Source organism: Camellia sinensis, chromosome 11, assembly GCF_055761805.1.
Source record: "Camellia sinensis isolate YWXY chromosome 11, ASM5576180v1, whole genome shotgun sequence".
Lineage (NCBI taxonomy): Eukaryota > Viridiplantae > Streptophyta > Magnoliopsida > Ericales > Theaceae > Camellia > Camellia sinensis.
Genome location: NC_138971.1, coordinates 15,847,255 through 15,865,731, shown reverse-complemented (window position 1 = coordinate 15,865,731; position 18,477 = coordinate 15,847,255). Strand labels below are relative to the sequence as shown.

At 38.2% G+C, this 18,477-nt stretch overlaps 1 pseudogene; it reads left to right on the top strand.

Moving 5' to 3' along the window:
- Positions 1-8,990: 8,990 nt before the first annotated feature.
- LOC145803072 (lignin-forming anionic peroxidase-like) lies at positions 8,991-11,197 on the top strand (annotated as a pseudogene).
- Positions 11,198-18,477: the final 7,280 nt, after the last annotated feature.

Sequence of the window (18,477 nt, the reverse complement as noted above, 5' to 3'; positions counted from 1 at the left end):
TATCCTGTGCACCAGCATCGCACTCTCTTGTGCACTCCCAATCTAGGAGACCTTAAATCCAATATCTTGATTCGCACTCTCTTGTGCACTCCCAGTCTAGGAGACCTTAAATCATGTATCTTGATTCATACTCCCTTGTGCATCGCACTCTCTTGTGCACTCCTCCAGTCCAGGAGACCTTAAATCCTATATCTTGATTCACACTCTCTTGTGCATCGCACTCTCTTGTGCACTCCTCCAGTCTAGGAGACCTTAAATCCTATATCTTGATTCGCACTCTCTTGTGCATCGCACTCTCTTGTGCACACCCGGTCTAGGAGACCTTAAATCCTGTATCTTCATTCGCACTCTCTTGTGCACTCCTCCAGTCTAGGAGACCTTAAATCTTGTATCTTGATTCACCCTCTCTTGTGCATCGCACTCTCTTGTGCACTCCTCCGATCTAGAAGACCTTAAATCCTATATCTTGATTCACACTCTCTTGTGCATCGCACTCTCTTGTGCACTCCCGATCTAGGAGACCTTAAATCCTGTATCTTGATTCACACTCTCATGTGCATCACACTCTCTTGTGCACTCCCGGTCTAGGAGACCTTAAATCCTGTATCTTGGTTGGCACTCTCTTGTGCATCGCACTATCTTGGGCACTCCTCCAGTCTAGGAGACCTTAAATCCTATATCTTGATTCGCACTCTCTTGTGCATCGCACTCTATGTGCACTCTTCCAGTCTAGGAGACCTTAAATCCAATATCTTGATTCGCACTCTCTTGTGCATCGCACTCTCTTGTGCACTCCTGGTCTAGGAGACCTTAAATCCTGTATCTTGATTCGCACTCTCTTGTGCACTCCTCCGGTCTAGGAGACCTTAAATCCTGTATCTTGATTTGCACTCTCTTGCGCACTTCTCCGGTCTAGGAGACCTTAAATCCTGTATCTTGATTCGCACTCCCTTGTGCATCACACTCTCTTGTGTATTCCTTTGGTCTAGGAGACCTTAAATCCTGCATCTTGATTCGCACTCTCTTGTGCACTCTTCCGGTCTAGGAGACCTTTAATCCTCTAAAGGTGAAATTTCTTTGGTGTTTGTCATTCCCGAACGACTTCCGGTGGTCTGCTATAGCCACCTGCCTGTGTTTGCAATGAGTTCCCAAGAGATCAATTGCGACGGTGGAAACTAGAGTTCGAATGGCCGATGCCTAGAACGCAAAGGTTCGGAATTTTTGAGACTAAAGTCTGGTTTAAATACCCGGGGATGTATCTTCGACTTGAAATCTGTATGGCAGCCCCATAGGTTGAGGTAGTGTGTATGCGCCTCAATTTTGGTTACTGAACCAACCTAGTCTGTCACCCTGTTGGAGAATAGGGAAAGCTGCGACCATAGCCAGGGAGAAAAGTAGTACCTGCAGATAAACCAAGAAGAATAGGAAGACCCATAGCAGCATAAGGTGAGTCATCGCCGATTGCCTCTGTAAGGTACTTTCACTTCCTAGCTACTACGTTGCATTTATTATCTATTGCATCACATCTATTACTTCTATTGCATTGTATATAGAACTTATTGCATGCATTTACTACATTATCCATTTTATCGTTTGCATCATTTCCATGTTAAGCTTAGTTTGGCATGTGCCCATACATTTCCTTTGTTGAAGCATAGCTCTACATGTGTACGCGCCTATTCCACTAAGAGAATTGTGGTCTGAGGGTTTTGCCACCTTTTTTGTGTTAGACGTAGTCTGTTTTGTGTCCATACCTTTTCTAGGTAAAATGTGGTTTGGCCTGCACCTTCCGCACCTATTGCATTCTTTGCATTGTACTTTGTTTTGTTGCATGCAGCATTTAGGATCACGATATTTCCTCAGCAGTTCATTTCTCACTTATACGATACCATCCAATTACTTGTATTCTTTCTGCGATACACATAGTTCGGCATGTGAACACGCCTATTCCACTAAGAGAATTGTGGTATGATGGTCCCGGCACCTTTTCTAGGTTAAACGTAGTTTAATGTTGCATCTCCATGCCTTTATGGTATTTGTGTGGGTTTGCACTGCTTGTGGTTTGATGATTCAATTACATTGTATATCATGTGCATTGTTTCGTTGCATTGCATATCATTTGTATTGTTTTGTTATATTGTGTATCATTTTGCATTCTTCCCCTGAACTACACTGGTTTGATTCCTTGCAAAGGGATATGTAGGCAACCCTCCGATTCAACCAACTGCATTTGTCTTTTGTTTGTTTGTCCAAGTCTTCGGCCTTGTAAAAAATGGGTCATCTCTAGGCTTTGACATTCACTCGCATCATTTCATGACTCTGAGCTCTATCAAAGGGTGGTAACTGTAGACATCTCATTTTTGACCGCCCTTAAGACTTGGGCAACACTGGTTGATTACTTGGTGATGAAAGTTATGTTGTGCAAAGGTTAAATTTCTTCGGTAAGGAGAGCTTCAAATCCCAACCTTACATCCCATTTTGGACCAAAACTATTTTGACCAAAATGATTTTTAGACCTTAAAAACTCTCTCTTTCAAAATATTTTTGAAAAAGTTTCCACGATGTTCCGAGACTCGTATTTCGTTAAATGTTGCGCTTTTTGGTTAACCGAGCAAGGAGAAAGTGGAAATAAATGAAAGAGAGGTGAACACTTTGAAAAATATTTCAAAACATATTATTTAGAGGTTTGGAGTTGAAGAAAACTAGAGGAGAGGGAAGAAACTTTGTTGGGGAAGAAATTGAGCATAAACCGTTAATAGAGAACCGGGCAGCCTTCACTAAATCAGGTCTATCCTTTTGTACACTTGGAATTTAGTTATGAGGCCACCACCATTGGGAAGTGGACTTCCGGGGATTTATTTTGCACTCAAGAATCTCCAACAGACGAGTCCGGATGAGGGAGATATGGCTAGTTGAAGTTAGGCATCAATCCGGTTAAGCCAAAACTGAGCAGCCTTCACTAAAATAGGCATATGTCTTAGAACACTTAGAATTTTGAGTGAGGACACTTCCATTGGAAATTAGACTTCAAGGGCTTCAATTTAGGCACAAAAATGACCTGTAAAGGAGTCCAGATGAAGAAGTTATGGCCGTTTAAAGTTGGGCCTGGAAGCAGATTTTTGGTGGCCACTGAAACTTGTCAACAAATGATGAAAAACCAAGATATTTTTGTGTCAGCTGTCCCCCAAAAGCTCTAGCTGTCCAAGGCATGATATTTTCGACCTGAGCTCACATATTTCTATATATAAATGACCTTCTCTATTGTTTTCAAGGTTGGGAAGAATTTTGGGAGCATCTCTCTCTGCAATCCTCTCTCTCTAGGTTTCTCCCTCTCTTGAGCTTTTGTGCTTAGAAGCTTGTATACTTCAAACTTTAACCTATCAACCCTTAACCAAAGTGGTTCATCTTTTGGCTGAGGTTGCTTGAAGCTCTCTTGGAACTCCTTAAGTGGGTTTTGGCTTGAATTGTGGCCTAGAATCACTCTTCCCTTCAACAGGTATAACCTTTACCCTTTAAGCTTGTTTTTCATATTTGTTTTGCCATCTTTCTGTATTGTTTTGGGGCTGGTTTTGAACTGAAAAAACCTCTGTTTTTATGACCTAAAAGTGGTGGTTTGAGCCCCTTTTGAGTTAAGGGGTGGTCCACCCTTCTTGCTCCTTAGCTTATTAAGCTCTTTGTGCTATTATCCATCACTTTCAAATCAAACTTTTTGGGCCTTTTAACCACTAAATCTCACAGATTTTTCAGTGGCAAAAACCTTGTTTTGAAGTCCAAAATTGGAGGGGTTAGCCTTCCCTCTTTATGTCTTGATTGTATGCCTAGTTAGCTTCACATGTTAACATGTTTTTCTAGCTTAACTTATCTCAAGTCCAGCATGTTTTAGTCTCTAAAATAACCTATTTTAGCTCTGTTTTGGGTTGGTTAGTTTGTTTGAGTCTTGTTTTGCATAGTTGTAGTGCAACCCCATGCATTAGCTTAATGTTTTGGCTTTTCATTCTTGAGTCCAGCATGATTTCCAACTAATTTTGGGCTATAAAAACTTTGTGTTTTTGGGCTGAAGCTTGGGTCTTAAGACCATTAAAGGTTGAGGGGTTGATAGCCCTTCTTTGTACCTTGTTGTGGAGACCTTTGCCCTTATGTTTCCCACCCTTGCATCATCTTTTTTAGAGTTTTTAAACACTATTTTCCAGAGCTATTTTAGTGGCTAAAAACATATTTTGAAGTCCAAATTTGGAGGGGTTAGCCTCCCCTCCTTGTATCTTGCTTACTAGTCTAGCATGCTCCTTATTTTAGCCAATTAATCTAGCCTTTTCTAGCTTAATTCTAGCACGTTTTAGGAGCTATTTTGGACTAATTTAGGACTATTTTGAGCTAGTGGATACATTTGAGCTTTATTTTGTATGCCTCTAGTGTAATAGTCCTCACAAGTTTGGTCTTCTAGGCCGTAGACACCTTATTGTTTGAGTTGCTATCATTTGTTTATGCCTTTATCACTTATTTTCAGCATTTAATCATTTCTGCAACCTTCCTCCTTTCTTGGTTTTACTTTTGCTTTGAAAGTGGTTCAAACCATTTGCTTGTTTAAAGCATGAAATTGAGGTTTTTGTGCTTAATGGTTTAATCCCTTTGGGGGTTCATTACCAACGAAATGAGGTCTCTTTCATGCCTAAAACAACTTGTGGTTTGAGCCTTCTTTCCATTAGAGGACCATTCACTATTTGGACTAATTGATTAAAGGATGATTTGGTAATTAAAATGAGTAAATAAAATTGGCAAGTAAAAGTGTACAAGATAAGCATTCTTTGTGTTGCATTGCATGTGTTTAAATCAGACGTTAATTTGAACACAAGGAAAATGAGATATTTCATACTCAAAAGTGATGAAATGTGTCATTTTCCTTGGTCATCGTTGCCCTTGATCATGCATGATAGGGTGATGGTCATTTGAGTCTTGTTTTGCACTCATTAAACGTGTACAAACTTTGTTCTTTGACCACCATGCATAGAAATTTCTTGATTGGTGGTTTGAGAGCCAAAAGTTACACTCCTTTGAGCTTGTGTGATGATAAGGAGGGTAACAGTACAAACACTCTGTGAGAATACACTGTTTTGCTCTCTGTTGCAGCATGCAAGTGTGAACTATGCAGTGGTCAACAGCCACCATCAGTGGCCAACCGGCCCCTTGTCCCCTTTGTCGGCCATCAATGATTTTTACGCAGTGTGTTCCTGAGGTAGAGCAGAAGTGTTCTTGAGGAGAGAAATTGGATGGCGACAATTATGATATATGGCGCCATAAGATCCAATACCTCCTGAATGAGCAAGAAGCGTTGACCACACTTGAACAAGTGATGGTTGAGCCAGAGCAGGGCAATATAGCTCAACATCATCGTGATCTTGAAGTCTTTCAGACTTGGCGTAACAAAGATCGGTGTGCGCGCTTTACTATGTTGAGCAGCATGCACAACGACTTGATTAGTGAGTTTGAGCATTGCCCGACTGCATTTGAGATGTGGGAAGCTCTCAAGCAAAAGTTTGGTATTACCTCTTTGGCAAAGCTACGTGGGCTGACTATGAAGTTTGACTCCTATCAGAAAAGGGCGCATCACTCGATGAAGCAGCATTTGAGAGTCATGTCAGCCATGATACGTGAGCTTGCGACTGCTGGGCACAATTTGACTCAAGAGCATCAAGTACAAGCTGTGATTCGCTCTCTGCCAAATTCTTGGGAGCAGATGAAGCAAAACATGGATGCATAATGAGAGTGTGAAAACATTCGAAGACATATCTTGTCATTTGAAGCTAGAGGCTGAGCGCCTTGAGGAGGCTAAGTCTAATGGTTCTGCTATGGTGGTTAGTCGAGCTCATGTAGGACTTCTCAGTTCAAACGTTGAAAAGCAAAAGGTGCCCCTAAGAAGCAAGCAGCAGCTGCGCTAAAGCCCAATGGCGCTACAAATTTCAAGCGTAGGGGCAAGAGAGGTGGCAAGAAGGTAAAGGCTAAATTGACATGCTGTAACAAAGAAGGACACTTCACTCGGGATTGCCCTGAGCAGAAGAAGGTACTCCCTTACTTAATTTCTCGTATTCAATGCTTTGTGTCTAGTCAAGCATTAATTGCTCATTCTCCTTATTTTTGGGTTGTAGACTCCGGAGCAATAGACCACATCGCGAGGGACAGAGTAGGGTTCGTTGAGTATCGCCGAGTACCTGCTAGGAGCAGAAAAGTTTACATGGGGAACGAGACCAGTGTGGAGGTGCTTGGCATTGGCACATACAAGCTGGAAATGCGACGAGGGCGCACCTTGTATCTTCATGATGTTCTTTATGCTTCGAATATTCGGCGAAACTTAGTTTCAGTTATTAGCATGATGAGCCTTAGTTTTAGCTTTTGTTTTGAGAATAATGGTGTTAGCATTTATTTGGGAACAATTTTTTATGGTTTTGGTTATCTTTCAGATGGTTTTTTAGTTTTGGATGTGGATGATTCTAGTTATAATAAAAATGCCAATGGCTCTGTTTCGAATATTGCATCTTTTTGTGATAATGATTCTATGAGATGGCATGCTAGATTAGGCCATATAGGGCAAGACAAGATGACTAGATTGGCTAGAGAAGGTCTTTTAGGCCCACTCGCTAGAGTCACTTTGCCTACTTGTGAGCATTGTCTTGCTGGTAAGGCAACAAGGAAACCATTTGGGAAAGCCATAAGGGCATCTATCCCATTACAACTTATTCATTCTGATATATGTGGACCAATGAATGTAAGGGCAAGGCATGGAGTCCCTTATTTCATCACATTTATAGATGATTGCACGCGTTTTGGTCATGTCTATTTGATTTCTCACAAGTCAGAAGCATTGGATTGCTTTAGACAGTATGTTAATGAGGTTGAGAATCAATTAGGAAAGAGCATTAAGGCTCTAAGGACTGACCGAGGACGTGAGTATCTATCTGAGCAATTTAAAGTGTTCTGTGAGGAAAAAGGAGTCATCAGGCAATTGACAATTCCTAGGACTCCGTAGCAAAATGGTGTAGCGGAGAAAAGGAATCGCACATTGCTTGACATGGTTAGATCAATGATGGCGCAAGCTAATCTTCCCATTTCTTATTGGGAGATGCTTTGTTGACTGCTGCCTACGTCCTTAACCGTGTGCCCTTCAAATCAGTTCCTTCCACCCCATATGAGATGTGGACTGGCAAAAAGCCTGATTTGGGCAATTTGCGGCCTTAGGGTTCGGCAACTTACATACACAACGCTTCTCATAAGTTTGGGAAGTTGGGCCCTAGAGGAAAGAAGTGTATCTTCATTCGCTATAGTGAGCATTCTAAGGGCTATGTGTTTGTTGGGGAGCATCCGCATGGAAGTGTAACTGAAATTGAGTCACGGGATGTGGATTTCCTAGAGGAGGATTTCCCTAGCAGAGGTGAGGTAACTAGAGAAGTAGAACTCTATGAGATGGAAGATCTACTTGAAGGCGCACCTAGTAGCCTAGTAGAGAATGAGGAGATAATTCCTCAAGCTCCTAGGGACAATGGAAGCGATCTACCTGCCCATGGATTAGATCCAATGGATGAGGATTCTCAGGATTCTCAACTACGTAGAAGCAAACGTGGAGCTATACCCCGTCGTCATTTTGAGATTGAAGGGAAAACATTAATGATTGCTCCGAGTGATGAGATAGAGCCTAAGAATCTCAAAGAGGCTCTCTCGTCCCCTGTTAGTAAAGAATGGAGTACTGCAATGGATGAAGAAATATAGTCTATGAAGAAAAATCACAATTAAAAATAAAAAATATGATAAAAAAATTTGGTGAAAGTGTAATTAACATCAAGGAGTTTCACAATCACTTTCTATTGTAAATATTAAACACAAGGAACAAATTCCAATCAATCAAAATCACAAGGGCAAAATTGCCACAAAAAGCAAATCACAGGGACCATTAGTGCAAATACTATTTTTTTCATGTTTTGTTTGTTATGCCCATGAAAAATGGGCACGTGTGCAGCACATGGAAATTTTTTATCTTCTTGGTAATTATCAATTAGACTAATTTGAAAAAAAAATATATATTTATATAAAATCAAATGGTAAAATTATTACTATGGGCACCAAATTGGTAAAAGGGATAAACTACAAAACTAATTTGCACTAAATATTGTGTTACGTTATTAAAAATTTGAGTATTGTAGTAGGTAAATATGTATTAATAAATGTATATTTTTCAAGGCAAGTAGCCAATCAAGACCAGGTCATATTGCAACTATAGATTGAACATTGGCTACACGGTTTGGCAGATCCATTGCATTGCATTGTATTGCCCCATAAATTGATACATGTCCCTTACACTTTCTCAATCATCTTCATTCCTAACATCTACATTTCTCTTACTTGCATTGCATTGCATTTTGACAATAATGACTTTTAAAGCTTCATTGAACCATTTCCATTGCATTGCATTGCATTGTATTGCCCTATAAATTGATACATGTCCCTTACACTTTCTCAATCATTTTCATTCCTAAAACCTACATCTCTTACTCACTTGCATTGCTTTGCATTGCATTTTGACAATAATGACTTTTAAAGCTTCATTGGGCCACTTCCATTGCATTGCATTGTATTGCCCTATAAATTGATACATGTCCCTTACGCTTTCTCAATCATCTTCATTCCTAAAATCTACATATCTCTTACTCACTTGCATTGCATTGCATTGCATTTTGACAATAATGACTTTTAAAGCTTCATTGAGCCAATTCCATTGCATTGCAGTGTATTGCCCTATAAATTGATACATGTCCCTTACACTTTCTCAATCATCTTCATTCCTAAAATCTACATATCTCTTGCTCACTTGCATTGCATTGCATTTTGAGCTTGTATTTGTATTGCCTTGTATTTCTACGCTATCTATTAAATTACTAGAAATGAGTTCTTCACCAATGAATTTTTCTACCAAATTTTCTGCAACTATTGCTTCTTTCATGTTTCTCATGCTTTTGATTTTGAATTCGAACGCACCTTGTAATGCACAACTATCTTCCACCTTTTATGACCAAACATGTCCAAATGCACTGAGCGCTATTAGAACTTCTATTCAACAATCGATTTCGCTTGAGCGTCAAATGACTGCATCACTTATTCGCCTCCATTTCCACGATTGATTTGTTAAGGTAATTCACACTTTAACCCACTGCGGTAAAATACACTATTAATCCCCAAAGTAGCATGTGCTTTGATACTTTAATTGCATAAATTTGATCTCCAATTTATCTAGTTTGTTGTAAATGATTCTCAACCACATAACCCTGCATCTATATATTTGTTCATATTTTGACAAAAATACCCCTACGCCCATTTTTGACAAAAACGATCATGATTATTTAAAACCTTGTCTATGTAATTTTGACCAAATTTGGATATGTCTTCTGTACATTTTTTGTCCAAATTTAGTTTAGTTTGTCTACGGGTATTGTATTAATTATAATGTTCTTGGCTTTAAAGGGTTGTGAAGCATCAATCTTACTTGATGAATCGGCTACCCCCACGAGCGAGAGGAGTGCAGGGCCTAATAAGGGTTCCATAAGAGGTTATGAAGTGGTGGAAGCCGCTAAGTCTGCGGTGAAGAAAGTATGTCCAGGAGTTGTTTCTTGTGCAGACATACTTGCAGTAGCAGCACGTGATGCCTCCGTTTATGTAAGTAAATACTACACTAACTAACACAGACACACAAATTTTTTAAAAACTAATCTATTTTATTATATAGATATAGGTAAATACATTTCAAAATTAATTCCATTCCATGCCAATTCTTGGCTATTTACATTTAATTAAGAGAGTGTGAATATAAAACTTGTACTAATCTTTGTTTGGTTTTGTGTTAATCAATCAGGTGGGTGGACCGTCATGGACAGCGAAGCTTGGAAGAAGAGATTCTACAAAAGCAAGTCGTAGTTTAGCAGAGAGTGATCTTCCAAGTTTTACAAGTGGCCTTGGCCAACTTATCCCCAACTTTGCTAGGAAGGGTCTCAATGCAAGGGACATGGTTGCCTTGTCAGGTATTACAAAATGTTTAGATCTAATCTTCTTTATATAATAAAAAAAATTTATTGTAACCAAAAAAAATAAAATAAAATTGTGATAATTTATTTTGAAAAAAAAAAAATTGTTTATTATTACTACTTTTGGTACCCATTGCCTAAAAGTGTTTCTGGCCACCCCCATCTTCTACCACCACCTCTTTTCGACAACCACCTTCAATTGTCAAAAACCACCTCTTGCTGACAACAACCTCCTCTGGCTACCATTTTCCAATGACAACTACTTCTAACCACCACCTTTGGAAGTTGACATCCACCTTTAACCATCTCCTCTAATTGCTGGCAACCACCTCTCATCATCCCTCTCTCTACTTTTCAAAATAAGTTTTATAAATTTCCTTTTGTGGACCAACAATAATTAAAAAGGTTTATTCAATATGTAGGATCACACACCATCGGCCAGGCACAATGCTTCACATTTCGCAACCGGATATACGACAATGGGAGCAACATTGATGCCGGCTTTGCTAGCACCCTCTGCCGTGGCTGCCCTGCCTCTACCAGCAGTGGAAATAGCAATTTGGCACCTCCTGATTTGGTGACACCCAATTCTTTTGACAACAACTACTTCAAAAACTTGATTCAGAAAAAGGGTCTGCTTCCAAGTGATCAAGTACTTTTCAATGGAGGATCAACAGACAATATTGTCTTGGAATATAGCAAAAACCCTTCAACCTTCAATTCTGATTTCGCGTTGGCCATGATCAAAATGGGAGATATTAAAAGCCTCTCGCTGGACAAGATGGGGTCATAAGAAGGATTTGCAGTGCTTTAAATTAAGATTGGTTTGGAAAATGCTTTTTTATTAGATTTTTTTTATTTAATTTTGTCGGATGAAGTCATAAAAAATTTAATGCGTGTGACAAATGTCAAAAAAATGGGTTTGGGCTTTTTGCTTTTTATTTCTTTCATTTTATTTCATTTTTGGGAGTTAGGTTTGCTCTTTGATAATTGTATATGAATTGGTGTTATTTCTTCAACCTGTGAATCAATAATTAATATATGGCCTGGTTTTGTTATGTTTGATTTCTAATCCAAATGAAAAAACAAAAAAAAAAAAAAATTACTAATATGATGAAAGTTGTTAAATTGTCTAATTTTTTGAAAGGACAAACAAAAATAGAAGTCCAAAAATAAACATGGACTTTTTTTCTTTCTTTTTTTGTTAACACCCATCTCTCTCTTTCTCTCTCTCTCTCTTCCCCTTCCCTCCCCATACTCTTATTTTTACTTTAGTTTGAAAACTTAAATAATTTTAAAATGTATTTAAATTTAGTTTGTTTACCTTTCGAGTCTTTTTTAAAAGAGTTTTAATCAAGTCGAATTGAATTTGATTATCTATAATGTATATAAAGGAAATGATATTTTACAACCATATATAAAGAGGACCAATAATCCCATGGAATGGGAGTGGAATTAGATAATCCTCATATAAAAAAGGATTAATCTAGTCAAACAAACACAGGACCACGAGTCCCTCAAATGATAAATTTTCAGCTATGAACCCCCCAGATCCAATCCCCTTTACACACTAATTCCTCCAAAAAACACAACCAATTTCACGAACATTGATTATTTTAGCAACAAATATTCATGAAGACACAAATAAAACACACAAGATGATATTTGAACTTTCAGCAAAGAACTTTTTTTTTTTGGGGGAGAGGAAAGAAAAAAGTATGACAGGGCGACAAATTTGCCAATTCATTGTGATCAAATTATCTTTTGCAAAAAATATTTAGGGCGAGAGTTTGAGACCAGTAAAAATCGTTGTATTTTTTTAACTTTTTAAATTTTAGTTTATTCTTTTTAAAATTCGTATTATTTATTTATATTTCTTTTTACTTTTCAAGTCCAACTAGTATAGAAGGATCTTAAAAAATAAATAAATAAATAAATAATAATAATAAAAAATTCACAAAAAAAAGCTAAAAAAAGGCTTATCTCAAAAACACCCTTAATTACCTGCTGACGCTAAAGTGTAAAGTAATACTGGCTAAAAGTGTTCATTTTCTCAGAAAAAGTAAGTTTTTCAATTTTGGAAGCCGGATTTTGGCCACAAGCATGTTCTTGCCCAAAAAAGTGACATCGTTTGATAATATTATTTTCTAATTTAAAAATTAAAAATTATTAAAAAAAATTAAAAAATCAATAAATTATACTAAAAAATTAAATATTCTCTTGTCTTCTTATTTTTTATATATTTTTTCATAAAAAATTAAAAAATCATCCCAAATAAGCCAAAAAATCAAAAAAATTGACTTTTAGATTTTTAGCTTTTTTAGTCAAAAAATTCAAAAAAAAATTAGAAAAGCCAAAAAGTCAGCTTTTAACCAACTTTTCAAATACCTAATACTATTTTTTCTTTACGTTGTATTTTAGACAAAAAGTTAAAAAAATATTAAAAAACATGCTCCCAAACGAGGCTTAATAAGGAATAATAATCTCTAACTATACTACTTTTTTTTAATGATGGTACTATATACACCAACTAATATATTAATTAGTGTTATAATATTATTATTGACATAACCTATTACACAAATTATAAATATTTAAAATTTTTAAAATTATATCACATAATCTGTTAATATATTAATTAATAAATTTGTTAGGTTTTATTTCTTGGCAATCCCGTTTGACAAAACTCCTTTGAGTTGTAATTTTATTCGCATTTTTATTTCAGTGAGGCTATGAGTTGTTAGATGCGAATCCAACCCGAATCAAGCATTTCAGAGAAGTTTGTGATGATAAAGCTTTCAAGATTGCCACTTCGCTGATTATGACGGGGATCGAGCTGCCCGGTCAGCTCGCGGGGGTCCAGGGGCAGCGCCACGGCGGGGTCGAGGGGCAGCGCCCCCGAAGCAAAATGCAAAAATGCATTCAAAGTTGCCTGTCCGAGCATGTTATTTTTTTCCCAGTTTTTCCATTTTTGGCCTTCCCGCTCTAGCGGGGAAAGTGACGCTCGAGCGGGGATTGGAAGCTCTCAGCATCTCTGCAGTCGCCTGTAAAAATACTGGAAGGTGTGTTTTTTCGCTCGAGCGGATTCTCCTACGCTCGAGCGCATCTCAGTTTATTCGCACGCAGTTTTTGGTCAGTCCGCTCGAGCGGGCTGTGTTGAGCTCGAGCGGAGATCGCGGGACAGATTCTATAAATTCGCGTGTTGGGTCAGATTTTAGGAGAACTTCTCCAGATCTTCTTTTTGGTTTCCAGGGTTTATATCTGGAGATACTTTGGGAGTTTTCTTTGATGTTTTTATTGAGTATTCAACTCATGATCTAAAGAGAGTACATCAAAGGTTTGTCTGTTATACACAAAAGAGAGAGTTATTCTTCAGTTGTGGATTCTGAAGAATTCGAGCCTGAAGCTTTGGTGGAATCCGGAGTGGCTCATAAGAAAGACAATTCCGTGGTGAAGATGGGGTTGGAAGAGGCACATAAAGGTTGGTTCAATTAGGCGTTGTGGATTCGCTAGGTAATTGAGAGTATACCTGTGTAATTCCTTTAATTCTTCTTAGTGGATTGTTCTTGTGGCTGTTGCCCGTGGTTTTTTGATCACAGTTGGAGGTGTCCAATTGTGGTTTTTTCCACGTTAAATCACTGTGTCTCTCTGTCTTGATTGTTTGATTGTTTGATTGGGATTGTTATATTCTGCTTAAAATTGATACATAATCACAAATCAACATCTAGGGGATTTCTAGATTTTTCAATTGGTATCAGAGCGGGTCGTTCTATTTTTTTTTAAAAAAAAAATATTTTCTTTTAGAACGAGATCTTGTTTGATTTGTGATAATGGATACAATTCGTGAAGGAAATTCTATGGTTCGACCACCCCTACTTGACGGATCCAATTATCCTTTTTGGAAAGCTCGGATGAGATCTTTTTTAAAATCTATTGATGAAAAAGTTTGGCAATCCGTCATGAATGGGTGGACTGAACCAACAATTACTGTTGATGGAGTTACAATCCCCAAACCAATTGATCAGTGGGACACAACTGATTACCAAAATAGTAGCTGGAATAGTAAAGCTATCAATTCTCTCTTTTGCGCTGTCACACCTGAAGAATTTAGTCGTATTTGTAATTGTGAAGTCGCAAAAGAGGCTTGGGATATCTTACAAACTATTCATGAGGGCACTCCTTCTGTTAAACGCTCAAAACTTCAAAGGCTCACATCTAGTTTCGAAAACCTATCAATGAAAGATAGTGAGACCTTTGATGAATTTTATGCGAAGTTGAGTGACATTGTAAATTCCAGCTTCAATTTAGGTGAAAAAATTCAGGAATCCAAAGTTGTGGGAAAAATTTTGAGATCCTTGCCCGATCGGTTCCAACCAAAAGTTACGGCTATTGAGGAGGCTCAAGATGTTGACAACCTCAAGCTGGATCAGTTGGTTGGAAACCTTCAAACTTATGAAGCACATAGGAATTTCAAAAAGAAACAAAAAGATATTGCTTTTAGTAGTGCTCATAAAGTTAGAGAGGATTCTGATGAGGATTGTGATATAGATTCCAAGATTATGGCTGCTTTTGTTAAACAATTTAAAAAATCTTTTTTGAAAAAGAATCCTAATCTTTTGGAATCTACTCATTCTCATAAATCTAAAGGCAAAGATAAACTCAAAATTAATTCTATAGCCAAGAAGGAGAAAGGAATGATACAAGGAAACTCTGAAAGACTCCAATGCTATGAATGCCAAGGATTTGGCCATTTTGCTCAAGAATGCCCCACTCGTTTGAAGAAGAAGAAAGCCCTTGCCATCACTTGGGATGATGAATCTGAATCTGATGAAGATGAAAGTGACAATGAAGGTCAAGGCGAAGAGGGTCATAAACAATTTCTTGCTTTCATGGCGGCTTCTGAAGCTGAAGGACAAACAGATTCTCCAAAGAGGTCAGTTGAGAATATCACTGATGATGAATCCTCGGAGAGCGATCATGAAGAGCTTGAGCAAGCTTATGAAAAGTTGTATAAGGAGTCTCTTAAGTTATTCAAATTGAATGACAAACTCACAAAGAAACTCAAAGCATGTGAAAGTGAGAATGTCAAACTTAAGGAAGAAATTTCCGAGGCCAGGATTAATGCCATCAAGGCAGCTGATGATCAACAAGTTCTTTGTGCAAAACTGTTGACTTGTGAGACGGAGAGGAATGAGCTACTGCAAACCCATGTCATGTATGAAGAAAAGATTGAATCTCTCGAGATGTCACAAGTTGCTTTGGAAGAACTAATGATCAAGAAAGAGAAAGAGCTCAAGTCTGCTATGGCTACCATTGGCCTTTGGAACAAAGGATCAAAGACCTTAGAGGATATTATTGGGTCTCAACAAATGAGTTGTGACAAGAGTGGCATTGGCTTTGGTAGTAAGAAAGAGCAAAAACAGAGTGCTTCAACATCTCATGATACAAGAACTCAAGGAAAGGTAGAACAAAAAATTCAACATAAGGATCGACTTCTCAAACTTCCTAGAGTTGGTAAGGTAAAAGAAAAGAAGGTACACCCTGTTTTTATTTGTCATCATTGTGGTATGCATGGTCATATTCGCCCTTATTGTTATAAGTTGCATGGGAGAGTGCCTCAGAAGGGTAGAAATTCGACTTACATGTCTAGGCAGAATACCAAGATTCATGCGGGTGTTCACTACACCACGACACTTACCAAGACCGCTAGACCTGATTTTGTTAAGACCAAAAAGATTTGGGTGAGAAAAGTTGACTTGTGTTAATTTGTTTGGTCGTTTTAGTTTATAGGTTTTTGTGTGTTTTTTTTTCGGGTCTTTTAATGTGTGCTTGTTTGTTTTTTGTCTTGCTTTGGTTAAGAAAAAAAAAATTAAAAAAAAAAAATTTCCAAAAAGATTTTCTTAGTATGGTTTTGCAAGCTTGAAATTTTTGAGTGGTCCTTGGTACATATTGGAATTGATGAGAAAATCCATTACATGTTAATATGTGTGTGCTTTCTGTGGTCATTACTCATTTTGGAGTGTGTGTTCTTTGATTAGTATGTCTCATTCTGTACACATTCTTGGATTAGCAAATTCTGGAGTCTTCCGCCCTAGTGATTATTTTTTTTCTATGGACTTCTGTCATTGATCTTTTGTGTTTCTAGAGGAATTGACCTATACTAGCATATCATGGGTGATGTTGAGTCTCTTAACCACCTACCATCTTTTTACATCTCCATGGCTTTCCCCTTAATTCTTTGCAATCTAGCCATGAGGAAAAGGCTACCTCAGAGTCACCAACCAGGCCATCCTTATTATATCCATGCTTCTCTGGTTCGGTTTCCATACTCTTGAGCGTGTCAGCCACCAATGATTGTGCAAAAGAAAAAGAAAAAAAAGAAAAAGAAAAAGGAAAAGAAAAAGGAAAAATACGCACAAGAAAGAAAAGAAAAAATGTGAAAAAGAAAGAAAAGAAAAAAGTGTGTGAAAAAAAAAGGGAAAAAGATTCATTGATTGAGGGGGAGCCTCCGCCTTTACTCACCAAATACCCCTTGATTCCTAGTGGTTTGACTTTCCTTTGTCGGACTTAAGATTCTCTTGTTGGAGGTCCAGCTTTCATATCACTACTAGGATTGAATCTAGTGTTTGTCGAACTCCGAGAGTCACACACACACTTTTTATCATGGGATCTATGCTTTTCACATAATGCATCACTTTCTTGCATGAGGAATCTTCTACAGACTGTGCACATTGTGTTTTCTTGTAATGGTGCTTCTTGGATAATCTTATGTGTTTTAAGGTACTAATCTAAAATTCCATACTTGCTCCACCATATTATTTTTGTCGTTTTCTTATTGTTCTCTCAGTGTTTGTGGTTGCTTTTAGTGAGGGGGAGTTTGGTTCATTTTGATATGTTTTGGTAAGGGAGATTGGCTATTTGTTTTGCATGTTGCTATGCCCTATTTGCCCGTCTTGTATGTTCATGGTATTTACATCGTCATATCATTGCTTGTGTGGTTTTATGATCTTGCTTGTGTTGTTTGAGAGTTGTTTTTCATGAGTCTTAGTTTTCATCTATTCATGTTTTCCATCTCATGTTTCACGTTAATCTTGTCCTATGTTTATTGTTTTTTCATATACTCTTGTGGGACTAATAGTTGTTTTGGAGATTGTGGCACTAATAACTGTTTTGCAGATCATGACCTTGAGAAAGAAGTTGGTTTTTGTTGGCTGTAATGGGTTGGGGTGTTTAGGATTTTATTTGTTAGGTGTGTTTTGTCACGGCATTGCCAAAGGGGGAGATTGTTAGGTTTTATTTCTTGGCAATCCCGTTTGACAAAACTCCTTTGAGTTGTAATTTTATTCGCATTTTTATTTCAGTGAGGCTATGAGTTGTTAGATGCGAATCCAACCCGAATCAAGCATTTCAGAGAAGTTTGTGATGATAAAGCTTTCAAGATTGCCACTTCGCTGATTATGACGGGGATCGAGCTGCCCGGTCAGCTCGCGGGGGTCCAGGGGCAGCGCCACGGCGGGGTCGAGGGGCAGCGCCCCCGAAGCAAAATGCAAAAATGCATTCAAAGTTGCCTGTCCGAGCATGTTATTTTTTTCCCAGTTTTTCCATTTTTGGCCTTCCCGCTCTAGCGGGGAAAGTGACGCTCGAGCGGGGATTGGAAGCTCTCAGCATCTCTGCAGTCGCCTGTAAAAATACTGGAAGGTGTGTTTTTTCGCTCGAGCGGATTCTCCTACGCTCGAGCGCATCTCAGTTTATTCGCACGCAGTTTTTGGTCAGTCCGCTCGAGCGGGCTGTGTTGAGCTCGAGCGGAGATCGCGGGACAGATTCTATAAATTCGCGTGTTGGGTCAGATTTTAGGAGAACTTCTCCAGATCTTCTTTTTGGTTTCCAGGGTTTATATCTGGAGATACTTTGGGAGTTTTCTTTGATGTTTTTATTGAGTATTCAACTCATGATCTAAAGAGAGTACATCAAAGGTTTGTCTGTTATACACAAAAGAGAGAGTTATTCTTCAGTTGTGGATTCTGAAGAATTCGAGCCTGAAGCTTTGGTGGAATCCGGAGTGGCTCATAAGAAAGACAATTCCGTGGTGAAGATGGGGTTGGAAGAGGCACATAAAGGTTGGTTCAATTAGGCGTTGTGGATTCGCTAGGTAATTGAGAGTATACCTGTGTAATTCCTTTAATTCTTCTTAGTGGATTGTTCTTGTGGCTGTTGCCCGTGGTTTTTTGATCACAGTTGGAGGTGTCCAATTGTGGTTTTTTCCACGTTAAATCACTGTGTCTCTCTGTCTTGATTGTTTGATTGTTTGATTGGGATTGTTATATTCTGCTTAAAATTGATACATAATCACAAATCAACATCTAGGGGATTTCTAGATTTTTCAAAATTAATTGATATATATAGTATTATTCTTTTCCTA